The sequence below is a fragment of the Branchiostoma lanceolatum genome, chromosome 8, assembly GCF_035083965.1.
Source record: "Branchiostoma lanceolatum isolate klBraLanc5 chromosome 8, klBraLanc5.hap2, whole genome shotgun sequence".
NCBI lineage: Eukaryota > Metazoa > Chordata > Leptocardii > Amphioxiformes > Branchiostomatidae > Branchiostoma > Branchiostoma lanceolatum.
In genome coordinates this window covers 15,219,950-15,233,204 of record NC_089729.1, presented here as the reverse complement: position 1 = coordinate 15,233,204, position 13,255 = coordinate 15,219,950, and positions in this window count along the sequence as shown.

Here is a 13,255-nt window from a genome sequence, read left to right as displayed (position 1 = left end):
TTGAGCACATTTATCAGGTGGAATTATAAAGCTAATTAAGCTTGAAGGTTAAAATCGGCAACAATAGAAATACTTTCTTTTTCAAACACCTAGTGCATTTCCTAAAGATTTGCAGGCTGTGAAATATGTACATATTTAGGACTGTATAATGTGTAAGATGTATTGTAGCTCATGCATGAGAAAGAAATAGAAGTTATCATGACCTAGATAAGTTTTGTCTACTGTAGTCCATGTCCGAAATAGTCTGTGTCATATGTAAATTTGAATAACTGTCATGCTGTAGTATGTAAAATTGTCCCAAGTAAGCTGAAGTTTTGCCCTTTTTAGAATAATGTTCTGAGGTGTTTAGTTACCATGTATTGATAAATAGATGAATTGTAAAAAGAAATTCATGTTTATCCAAAGCTGATAGTGTGTGATTTTTCAGTCCATATTTTTATATTTTTGTATGTAAGTTATTCTTCAATTATAGATTTCTATGATGTAGGAAAGAGTTGATTTGAAGCTTTCTTTTGTTGTTTGAAAAATTGCTGTTACTTATTCAAAACATGTATTATCTTATTGCTGGTCTTTTCCATTTTGTGCTTTTAGTGCATGAATGTATAAAATTTGCATGTATCCTATTTTTGATATAAGTAAAGCTTAAAAAAATACAGGTAAAAAAAGTTTGGTTGGTTTTACATTAAAATGAATTCTAAGAGATGTTCTATCAGAATATGACTAACACTGACACGTGTGGATGATTTAGGTAACTGACATATCGCGGCGAAAATTTTATCTCCATGAAAACGAAGCTATTGGTTTGGTTTGTGTGTGTGTTTGCATGTGTTTGTGTGTGTGTATGTGTATGTGTGTGCGTGTCTGTTTGTATTTACCTCCATAAAAATGGAGCTCTTGGTGTGTGTCTGTGTGTGTGCATGCTGTCGCATATTTGTGGGCAGTGATGATATTTGTTGGTTTGTGTGGATGTTGGTGTTAGAATTTCAAAGAAGATCAAGGTCGATTTTGGCCAGTAATTTTGAAACTTTTGAACCTCCTTTATATCTTGCATGATTTTTCACCGTAGTCGTTATGTAGTCTTTCCCTGACTCTGATTTCTGACAACTCATGTAAATCAAAGCCTGAATAAAAAATTCCTGCTGTGCGTACAATCGTGTTCTACTATAGATGACATTAAATAATGTGTTTAGGGCAGAATCATCAAATAGAGAAATAGTATTTTCCAAGCTTTTGACTTAACCGCTTCACGTCTTGTGTCTATGTAACTATTCTGACCACACAACATAATCATCAGAATTCATCCCAAACCTGCAAGTTTCCTGGACAAGTACGTCAACCAATAGTCGTCTAAAAAGTGCAATTGACGACGTATATCATCAGATAACTAACACTCTCCGACTCTTATTTCTGACAACTCTTGTACATCAAAGCCTTGATGAAACATTCGTGCTATGTGTCCAATCGTGTTCTCACATACACTCGATGTCATGAAATAATGAATTTAGGACAGAATCATAAAAAAGAGAAATAGTATTTTTCTCGCTTTTGATTTAACCACTTAAGCGTCTATGTGACTATTCTGACCACACCATATAATCATCAGAATTCACCCAGAACCTGTAAGCTCCCTGGACAAGTACGGCACCCAGCCAATTGTGATTGTCTAAAACGTGCAACTGACGATGTATGTTATCAGATAACTTACACTCTCAGACTATAATTTTCTTTCAACATGTATATCAAAGCCTGGATAAAAACATTCGTGCTATGTGTAAAATTATCGTATTCTCCTAGATGTCATGAAGAATTAAGTGCAGAATCATCAAATAGAGAAAAAGTATTTTCCACACTTTTGAGCTAACCGCTACAAGTTTTGTGTCTATGGAGCTATTCTGACCACACCATATAATCATCAAAAACCTACAGGTTCCCTGGTCAAGTACGGCACCCAGTCCATTGTGGTCGTCTAAAATATGAAATCGACAATGTATATTATCAGATAACACTCCCCGACTCTAATTTCTGACAACTCAGGTACATCAAAGACTTGGTAAAACATTCGTGCTATGTGTCCAATCGTGTTCTCCCATAGATATCATGAAATGATGTTTTTGGGCTGAATCATCAAATATAGAAAAGTATTCTCCACACTTTTGATTTAACCGCCTCAAGTTGTGTCTATAAAACTATTATGACCACATCATATAATCATCAGAATTCTCCCAAAACCTACAAGTTCCCTGGACAAGTACGTCCCCCAGTCCATTGTGATCATTTGAAAAGTGCAATCGGCGACGTACATAATAGGATACAGTAATTTACATACACTCTCCGACTGTAATTTCTGGCAACTCATGTATATCAAAGCCTTGATGAAACATTCGTGCTATGTGTCCAATCGTGTTCTCCCATAGATGTCATGAAATAATGTATTTAGGACAGAATCATCAAAAAGAGAAACAGTATTTTCCACACTTTTGATTTTACCACTTAAGGGTCTATGTAATTATTCTGACCACACCATATAATCATCAGAATTCACCCAAAACCTGTAAGCTCCCTGGACAAGTACGGCACCCGGTCCATTGTGATTGTTTAAAACGTGCAACTGACGATGTATATTATCAGATAACTTACACTCTCAGACTATGATTTTTTTCAACATGTATATCAAAGCATTGATAAAAACATTATGTGTAAAATTATCGTATTCTCCTAGATGTCATGAAGTATTTACGACAGAATCATCAAAAAAAGAGAAATTCCACACTTTTGATCTAACCGCTACAAGTTTTGTGTCTATGGAGCTATATATTCTGACCACACCATATAATCATCAAAATTCATCCGAAACTACAGGTTCCCTGGACAAGTACAGCACCCAGTCCATTGTGGTCGTCTAAAATATGAAATCGAAGAGGAAATATTATCAGATAACACTCCCCGACTCTAATTTCTGACAACTCAGGTACATCAAAGACTTAGTAAAACATTCATGCTATATATGTGTCCAATGGTGTTCTCCCATAGATATCATGAAATGATGTTTTTTGGGGCAGAATCATCAAATAGAGAAAAAGTTTTCTCCACACTTTTGATTTAACCGCCTCAAGTTGTGTCTATAAAACTATTATGACCACATCACATAATCATCAGAATACACAACAAAACCTACAGGTTCCCTAGACAAATACGTTACCCGGTCCATTGTGGTCGTTTAAAAAGTGCAATCGGCGACGTACATAATAGGATACAGTATTTTACACTCTCCGACTGTAATTTCTGACAACCCATGTATATCAAAGCCTTCATAAAACATTCGTGCTATGTGTACAATCACGTTGTCCTAGATGTCATGAAATAATGTATTTAGGACAGAATCATCAAAGAGAGAAATAGTATTTTCCTCGCTTTTGATTTAACGAAGTTTTGTGTCTATGTAACTATTCTGAGCACACCTCAAAATCATCAGAATTCACCCCAAACCTACAAGTTCCCTGGACAAGTACTTTTACCCAGTCCATTGTTGTCGCCTAAAAGTGCGATAGATGACGTGCTAGTATATTGTCGGATGATTTACACTCACCCAACCAAAATGGTGCATATTCATTTGGTCTGGTTATTAATCTGTGAACACAATCAACAGAGCGAAAAAAAACAATTAATACCATACATAGAAAAGAAAAGAACTCCAGTAATACCAGACATACATAGACTGAATTAATTCCCCACACAGATGTGTTTTCGTCAGTTCTGTTTTTTTGTCTCGACCTCGGCGTACGTGCTATTCAGTCGTACCGCATACCACCATGGAGAAAACGAGCATGCAGTGTGTCGCCATCCTTGTTTTGTTGGTTCTGAAGTTTTCCTTGCCTTGTCCAGAGGAGTGCTTCGTGAAGAGCGAGTGGAAAATAGTGCGGAGGAAGAACTGCGAATGCCCGAGGCAGCGAGACAACAGTTTCTTGACGTCGTGCGTTTCAAGTGGCGTAACGGTAAGACTACGACACTCAGTATTGCTCTGTACTATGTTGACATAACGCACAGACCCTATATCTGTAATTTATCTTCCTTTTAATAGCAAGCTACCAATATTCACAAGCATTTGTAGGAAAATAAGGATAATCATACTGCAAACACCCTTTATTCAATTACGAAAAAAAACAGTTACCCAAGCAACTAGATAAAATTTTGTCTTTATTCAATTTTTTTTAAAAACTCGTCAGATAAAAATGTTACAGATTCAATTGAAAACGACCCACGATGAGTTTTGACATATGCCGTACGACAAGTTAGCGACAGCAAACTGAGGTCATTTTGGGACAATCGTGAATGTGTCTTAAGAAAGTCAGCTTACTTTTAGCTAGAAAGATTTCCGTGTTCGTAGATCATGGCCGAAAGCCTGTGTTGTCATAGCCTTGCTGGAGATATCACGGCAATAAAAGTACGTCAAATGTGACTTACATTGCGCGTTTTGATTTTCAAAATTCAGGCGAAAAGTGTGGAATAAACCATAGTTTACTAACTACAAGGCATGAACGCTATCAAGCATTTTTTTCGATTTTTTTTACCACCAGGTGGCAGCTCAGAGCGTCTGTAGTGCAGAAGATCATGGCCTGACGTGTCTGAATGACGTTCCTACCGGGTTTGATGACAAGTACGTAACTGGAATCATGTTGAACCGCCTGTTCAACTTCACCACACTCACCAAACGACACATTCCGGTGTCACACAGCCTGATCACCTTCGTCATAACCGGCAGCACCATCCAGGCAATAGGTAAGTGTGGACAATAGAACTGCTTCTAAAATAACAATGTTTCCTTCCATAGGTCTTGAATATTGAAAATAACTGGAAAAGCTAGAGAAAAAGATGAGATACATGACTCGTTATAGAACTTGAAGAAAAATGTACCACTATAGAAATTGTTAATATCTTTAAAGCTGATTTTGAGATTTTAAACATTACAAGCAGCAAAGCAGCATCATATATGTATCTTATCGTTATCCAATACTATGCAAGTACTATCCAATTACATGCTCAGTGTACATTCCTATGTCGAACGATATCACTGCACATGAAGATATGATGAACATTTTGGGTAAATGTTAACAGGAAAAACGAACAACTTTTTAAGACAATGATGATGACGTAAACATTGAGAAGTTCTTCCGCCTTCCTTTCTCTTCCAGAAGCGGAAGCCTTCTCCTCCGTCCCGTCCATACAGATGATAACCATCCGGTGTGGTCGCCTCCTGCATATCGGCGACTTCACTTTTCACAGCCTGCCCTCTTTGAGGTCGATCTATCTTGAGCATAACCTCATCAAAACCATGTCTCCGAGAGCGTTCGTCGGCAACAACAGCTTGAAACGGATGGCCTTCAACGGCAATCTACTGAAGGTGGTTCCTTTCGGGGCTATCTCCATGATCCGCCGCAACACAACGGTGGCGCGACTACTGGTCAATCTCGAGAACAACCAGATCAGCACGGTATTGGAAACGGGTTGGAGGAAGATTTCTGACAGCGGCGTCACCCTCCGTCTCGAAGGCAACCCCACTGTCTGTGACGGCAGAATGCGATGGCTGATTTGCAACGCCACAACCTTGCCCCGGCATACCCATGGCACCATCTCACAGGCTGGCCATCTTCAGTGCACGTCCCCGTCTAAACTGGCCGGCTACGACTTCCAATCGTTCCACAACCACTCATTCTGCTCATCTGAAGACCTGACAACGGCTTTGCCCATGGCAGTGACATCCACATTTCCAACGGCAGAACCCACAACGCAGCAAAGGAGGAAAACGGCATCTGGTGACATGGACAGTACCCGTGGTGTCATTTTGGAGAAGAATCTTGCTGACGGACAGCCACGTCGCATGTATATTCTTTACATATCGGTCGGAGTTACTGTCGCCGTGGTGGTTCTGCTAGGTGGAACGACAGCTGTGGTTGTGATATACAAGCGACATGTCTCAAAGAAAGGCCAAAATCCCGTCCACAGACAACACGGCTTCATCATCAGTTCTCAACTCATCAGTAATCGGATGTACCAACACTCCGGATCCGTCACTGACGACACCAGGGATGTTTCGGCCAGACAGAATCCGGCCGACAATCGACACGGAGTCATCATCGACACATCCCAACTGATCTCTAATCGGCTGTACAGCTCTTCAGCATCTGCTATCGGCGACACGAAAACGACAGAAGAGACCGAGCAGGACTCGGAGCTGACACCTTACCGCACGGTACCGTTCGATGCCATCAACAACACCCTGCGTATCGAGCCGTACAGCGCTAGCAGCGTCCAGTTAGACATCCGCAACGAACAAACGACCGACGACTCGCGCCCGGGAGTGTCGTCTGGCGGTGTCCCTCTATCGCGCGGAAACCGAGATGACCAAGGCAAAGATGATATGGAACCGTACGCAATTACACCATTGGACCAAATTGACCCCTAGGATGAGATCGAATGTTCAATGTGACATCCGCAACGAACAAACGAATAGTGACTTACATCCGGGAGTAGTGGCGTCGGGCAGTATCCTTCATCGGGCGGAAACCGGGAGGTCCAATATTAAATAGAACCGTAAGTCATCACACCATTGGACAAAATTGATCCATAGGATGACATTTAATTTCAACAGCATTCCAAAATGGGCGTTTAAGATTTCTTTTTGTATAATACAAATAGCAGTAACTTGCCAACGTTTCAGGAGTCTTTCTGCAACCTTCTCCATGGCAATGCTGTCTGGTTCTACTCCCCACCGCTAGGTGGCGCTGCAGTACTAGTGGGCAGAATCATCTGAGACGTGACTAAGCCTGTAAAAATGTGCACTTTTATGAATGTATTCACTGTGCATTTTTATGAATGTATTCACTGTTAGTTGCTCTTGAGACATAGAAAGTAGATGGATATGATATAATTACAAGTAAGGAAATTATATGTTCAATTTCTTTCATTATCAGTTGATTTTGAGAAACCACATGTACATGGTTATGACTAGAAACGCGGTCTTGTATATTCAGTCACATCGACAGTGCATGAAAGCTGAAAATGTATTTTGCTTAAAGAAGTCTCCTTAACTCAAACTTAAGATCAAGAAGATCTGAAAAGGGAAAATATAGAATTAAATGTTCTGTGTAATCAGGCATTTGTTCAACCTCATGAGCAACTAGAGTTCCGCGAATACATTATCTTCGCCATATTATCAAGGCTTATTATGGATAGTGATTAATATTTACATGCTTTAATATCACCCCCCGCAAAACCATGCCGTTTGGAAGTTCTGAGGAGGGGCAGCCCAAATAGGGTTATCATTCGGTGGTACAGGACTAGTATATGTGTCTAGTGTGCTGATATATGTTATAATTGGTCATGAGAAAAGAGTTGAGTCTGTATGTTGATATTATATCGGCCACTAAGGGTTGACATTGCAGTGTCGTAAGTTGAAAGTAATGATGAAATGGTACAATCAATAAGTATGACTAGAATAAAACTTGATTCCAAATCATACACATTTTGAAAGATATAGTAAATGTGATTTTTCCGTACCTAGCAGTGGTGCAGTTTTGGACCAGTGTGCTCTCCAAGCAGAGGGGTGGGTTCGGCTGGTTTTTGACGTGTCTTGGGGTGTTTTTGTCTGGCTTTCTATTTTGCCCCCCTTTCGTTATGACGCCAACGTGCTTTGGACAGAAATGCCAAAATTGAGCGCGTCAAAAACCAGCCGGACCCACGCCTCTGCTTGGCCAGAAGTGCTGTGCTCCATTTGTTTAGATGACCTACTTTTCAAGGCCATTTGTTTATAAGACCTGTTTTTGGGAACACTCGCATGTTTGAGAGTCCCATTATGAAATGAAGCAAATTTGCAAATTTTCCTTACTAATTATGCCAATCAGCTCCTGATTTGCATAATTAGTAGTTGATTACGAAAAACACCATCTGAGCTATCTACATACCGAACATCAAGACGATCTGTCAACCCCTTCTCAAGTTATTCATGTCCGAAGGTCAAAACACAAAACACCCACTACAGTTCCAAACACACCGCTAGGGGGCCCAAACTTACACAACTTACTTCCTGTGGCATGAACTATGTAGCACATAAAAATCATGACCATAGCACTTGCAGAAAATGTGCCCTCAAATTTTGAAGCTCGGCTGCAGTACCAAAGTCCACGGCAGTACTGCTGGAAAACACCAGGTGAACCATTTTCGAACATGACCTTTCTTTGCACAACCGCTACATACCTACCGAAAATCATGAAGATCCATCAAAGGTTTCTCAAGTTATGCTCTTGACATACATACAGACCCACCCGGCAGCTGGAGTAACCGAAAACATAATCTTCTGGGCGAAGATAATCGCATTTCATAATGAGGGCAACTTTTTTGCCCAACTCCTTAAATTACAAAATCAGTTTTACGGGTGCCCAGACGATGCCATCCATATAATCAAATCAGCATGGCCTAAGTAGAACTCCCTGGCAAATTACATATTCTCCCTATTAGCCAGAGTATTCGGTTTGGTAGAAACTAGAAATCTTTCAGTTTGCTTCCAGACCAAAACGTTACATATGATATCCTATCATGTACTCTGTGTAATTTTCATAAATAATGTCAGTAAGAAAAATGAATGATGTCAGAAAAGAGATCAAACATGATTACTGATCATCTTTTTGCATCACATAATCTCAGCAGCATGAATACATACATGTAACGAATGATAAATCACACGTTCATTGATATACTTAGCGAATACAGTACATGCGACAACTGCAACATGAAGCTTCTTTGGAGTTGGTCTACATATCATCCTCCGGCTCCAAGCAATGGAGACGTTTACCACGTTGTCATCAACAAAGGAGTTTCATATTTATATCTTACACCCTCCGACTCTAATTTCTTGTACATCAAAGCCTTGATGAAACATTCGTGCACGGTGTCCAATCGTGTTCACCCATAGAATTATGCATTTAGTGCAGAATCATCAAATACAGAAATAGTATTTTCCACACTTTTGATTTAACCGCTTCAAGTTTCGTGTCTACATAACTTTTCTGACCGCACCACATAATCATCAGGATCCACCACAAATCCTACAGGTTTCCTAGTCACATACGGCACCCAGTCCATTATAGTCGTTTAAAAAGTGCAATCGGCGACGTATATAACAGGATACAGTAATTTACACTCTCCGACTGTAATTTCTGACAACCCATGTATATCAAAGCCTTCATAAAACAGTCGTGCTATTTGTACAACCATGTTCTCCTAGATGTCATGCAATAATGTATTTGGGGCGCCAGACTCATCAAAGAGAGAAATAGTATTTTCCTCGCTTTTGATTTAACGAAGTTTCGTGTCTATGTATAACAATTCTGATCACACCTCAAAATCATCAGAATTCACCCCAAACCACCCCTGGACAAGGACTTTTACCTAGTCCATTGTTGTCAACTAAAAGTGCAATAAACAACGTACTAGTATATTGTCAGATAATTTACACTCACCAAACGATAATGGTGCATATTCATTTGGTCTGGTTATTAATCTGTGAACACAATCAACAGAGCGAAAAAACAACTAATACCATAAATAGAAAAGAAAAGAACTCCAGTAATACCAGACATACATAAGACTGAATTAATTCCCCACGCAGATGTGTTTTCGTCAGTTCTGGTTTTTTTTCTCGACCTCGGCGTACGTGCTGTTCAGTCGTACCGCGTACCGCCATGGAGAGAACGAGCATGCAGTGTGTCGCCATCCTTGTTTTGTTGGTTCTGAAGTTTTCCTTGCCCTGTCCAAAGGAGTGCTTCGTGAAGAGCGAGTGGAAAATAGTGAATTGGAAGAACTGCGAATGTCCAAGACGGCGAGACAACAGTTTCTTGAACTCTTGCGCTTTAAGTGGCATAACGGTAAGACTACGACACTCACGATCGCTCTGTTGACATATATCTGTAATTTTATCATCCTATATAGCAAGTTGACAATATTCTCGATCCTCTGTATAAAATATTGATAACCAAATATACTATCGGGTTAACATGAAAAAATACGCATTATTGAATTATTTTAAATCTCATCAAAAAAATATGCTACAGACTGACTGGTTTGATAACGACCCGCGTTCATGTAAGGCTTTTGTGACATACGCCGCACGACAAGTTAATTACAACGTTAGCAGGCAGAAGTTTTTTTGGAGACAATCGTGATTGTGTCGTACGAATTAAACGCAGTTTCTTCTGACGGAAACAAATGCAGCAGATCCTGGTCAAAAGTCTAGTTTGCCATAGTCTTCCTGAAAATATTACAACAAAAGCACGATGAATATTGTGACTTCTGTGTGTTTCCGTTTTCCGAAAGCAGTCCGAAAGTGTTGAACAGGCGATACATCACTGACTACAAGTTATGACCATCGTCACGCATTTTTTTTGCAACAGGTTGCAGCTAACAGCGTTTGCAGTGCAGAAGATCATGGTTTGACGTGTCTGAACGGCTTTCCTACCGCGTTTGACCAGTCCGTGGCTGGAATAATGCTGACAAGTCTGTTTAACTTCACCACACTCACCAAACAACATATTCCGCCGTTACCCAACCTGATGACATTCGTCATATGCGGCAGCACCATCCAAGCAATAGGTAGGTGTGGAGAGTTTGACTGCTTCTAACATAACGATGTTTTTGTACATAAGGCCATGTTGATTTGATTATATGAATAACATCATCTGGGATCCCCAAGCTGATAAAAGCGTGCGAATATTAATCTAAAAAGTTTGGCAAACGAAAAGTTGCCTTCATTATGAAAGCTACGTGGTCAGGAAGGTTGCACAAATGACCTAACACACTGAGAATGGCATACCAAATCATGGATTCTTCCTTTTTGTTATTTCACATCTTCTTCTTGACTTTGGCCATCTACGACATTAGTATCTACTTTCCTAAATATCTATTTGAGATTCACAGCATATATTTGTTCATTTTGTAGCTACTTTGCATGATTTACAGTATGGTGGAATACTTTATTTTTATTTTTGGAAATGGACTAAAATTGATGCGCGCGCGGATGTTATCCATATAATCAATTCAACATGGCTTAGTTATAGACATAGCAAAATAAACTATTAGAGAAAACAGATTACATACATGACAAGAAGAATTATACGACTCGAAGAAGAGTGAACTATTATAGAAAATGCTTAAGCTGATTTTGAGATTTCAAACATGCAGGACAGCAGTCTAATATCTGTATCCTATCTTTATTAATAACTATGCCTGAGTCCAATCCTATTATATACATCCCGTATTACATCCCTATCTCGAACGATATTATGCTCAGAAAAATATGATGCACATGTTGGTCAGATAGTAACAAGAAAAAAGATGTATTCTTTAAGACAATGATGATGACGTCAAAATTGAGAAGTTCTCATGTGTTCCTTTCTCTTCCAGAAGCGGGAGCCTTCTCCTCCGTCCCGTCCATACAGATGATAACCATCCGGTGTGGTCGCCTCCTGCATATCGGCGACTTCACTTTTCACAACCTGCCCTCTTTGATGTCAATCCTTCTTGAGTATAACCTCATCAAAACCATGTCTCCGAGAGCGTTCGTCGGCGTCGACAGCTTGAAACGGATGGCCTTCAACGGCAATCAACTGAAGGTGGTTCCTTTCGGGGTTATCTCCATGATCCGCGGAAACACAGCTGTGACGCGACTACTGGTCAATCTCGAGAACAACCAGATCAGCACGGTATTGGAAACGGGTTGGAGGAAGATTTCTGACAGCGGCGTCACCCTCCGTCTCGAAGGCAACCCCTCCATCTGTGACGGCAGAATGCGATGGTTGATCTGCAACGCCACAACCTTGGCCCGGCATACCCACGGCACCATCTTACAGGCTGGCCATCTTCAGTGCACGTCCCCGTCTGAACTGGCCGGCAACGACTTCAAATCGCTCCACAACCACTCATTCTGCTCATCTGAAGATCTGACAACGGCTTTGCCCATGGCAGTGGCATCCACATTGCCAGCGGCAGAACCCACAACGCAGCAAGGGAGGAAACCGACATCTGGTGACATGGACAGTACCCGCGGTGTCGTATCGGAGAAGAATCTTGCTGACGGACAGCCACGTCGCATGTATATTCTTTACATATCGGTCGGAGTTACTGTCGCCGTAGTGATTCTGCTAGGTGGAACGACAGCTGTGGTTGTGATATACAAGCGACATGTCTCAAAGGATGGACAAAATCCTGTCCACAGTCAACACGGCCTCATCGTCAGTTCTCAACTCATCAGTAATCGGATGTACCAACACTCCGGATCCGTCACTGACGACGCCAGGGACACTGAGGATGATTCGGCCAGACAGAATCCGGCCGACAATCGACACGGAGTCATCATCGACACATCCCAACTGATCTCTAATCGGCTGTACAGCTCTTCAGCATCTGCTATCGGCGACACGAAAACAACAGAAGAGACCGAGCAGGACTCAGAGCTGACACCTTACCGCACGGTACCGTTCGATGCCATCAACAACACCCTGCGTATCGAGCCGTACAGCAGCGTCAAGTTGGACGACATCCGCAACGAACAAACGACCGACGACTCGCGCCCGGGAGTGTCGTCTGGCGGCGTCCCTCTATCGCGCGGAAACTGAGATGACCAAGGCAAAGATGATATGGAACCGTACGCCATCACACCATTGGACCAAATCGACCCCTAGGATGAGATCGAATGTTCAAATTGACATCCGCAACGAACAAACGAATGGTGCCTTATACCCAGGAGTGACATCGGACAGTATCCATTCATTGGGCAGAAACCAAGATGTCCAAGGCGAAGACGATATGGAACCGTACGCTGGCACACCTCTAGGCCAAATCGACCCCTAGGATGAGATTGAATAGCAACAGCATTCAAAAACGGATATTATCATGGAAGATTTTTGTACAGTACTAATAGCAATTAACTGCCAACGATGTATTAGTCCTTCTGCAACCTTCCTCATAGCAATGCTGACTGGTTCTATTTCCCACCGCTAGGTGGCGCTGCAGTGGGCAGAATCATCTCAAATTGTCACTAAACCTGTAAAATGTGCATTTTTATGAATGTATTCACTGTTAGTTGCTCTTGACATATAGAAAGTAGATGGATATGATTACAAATAGTGAAATTATATGTTTGTTCCCCTTTTTTTCATTATCTTCGCCAAGAAGATTATGTTTTGGGTAGCGTATGTATGTATGTATG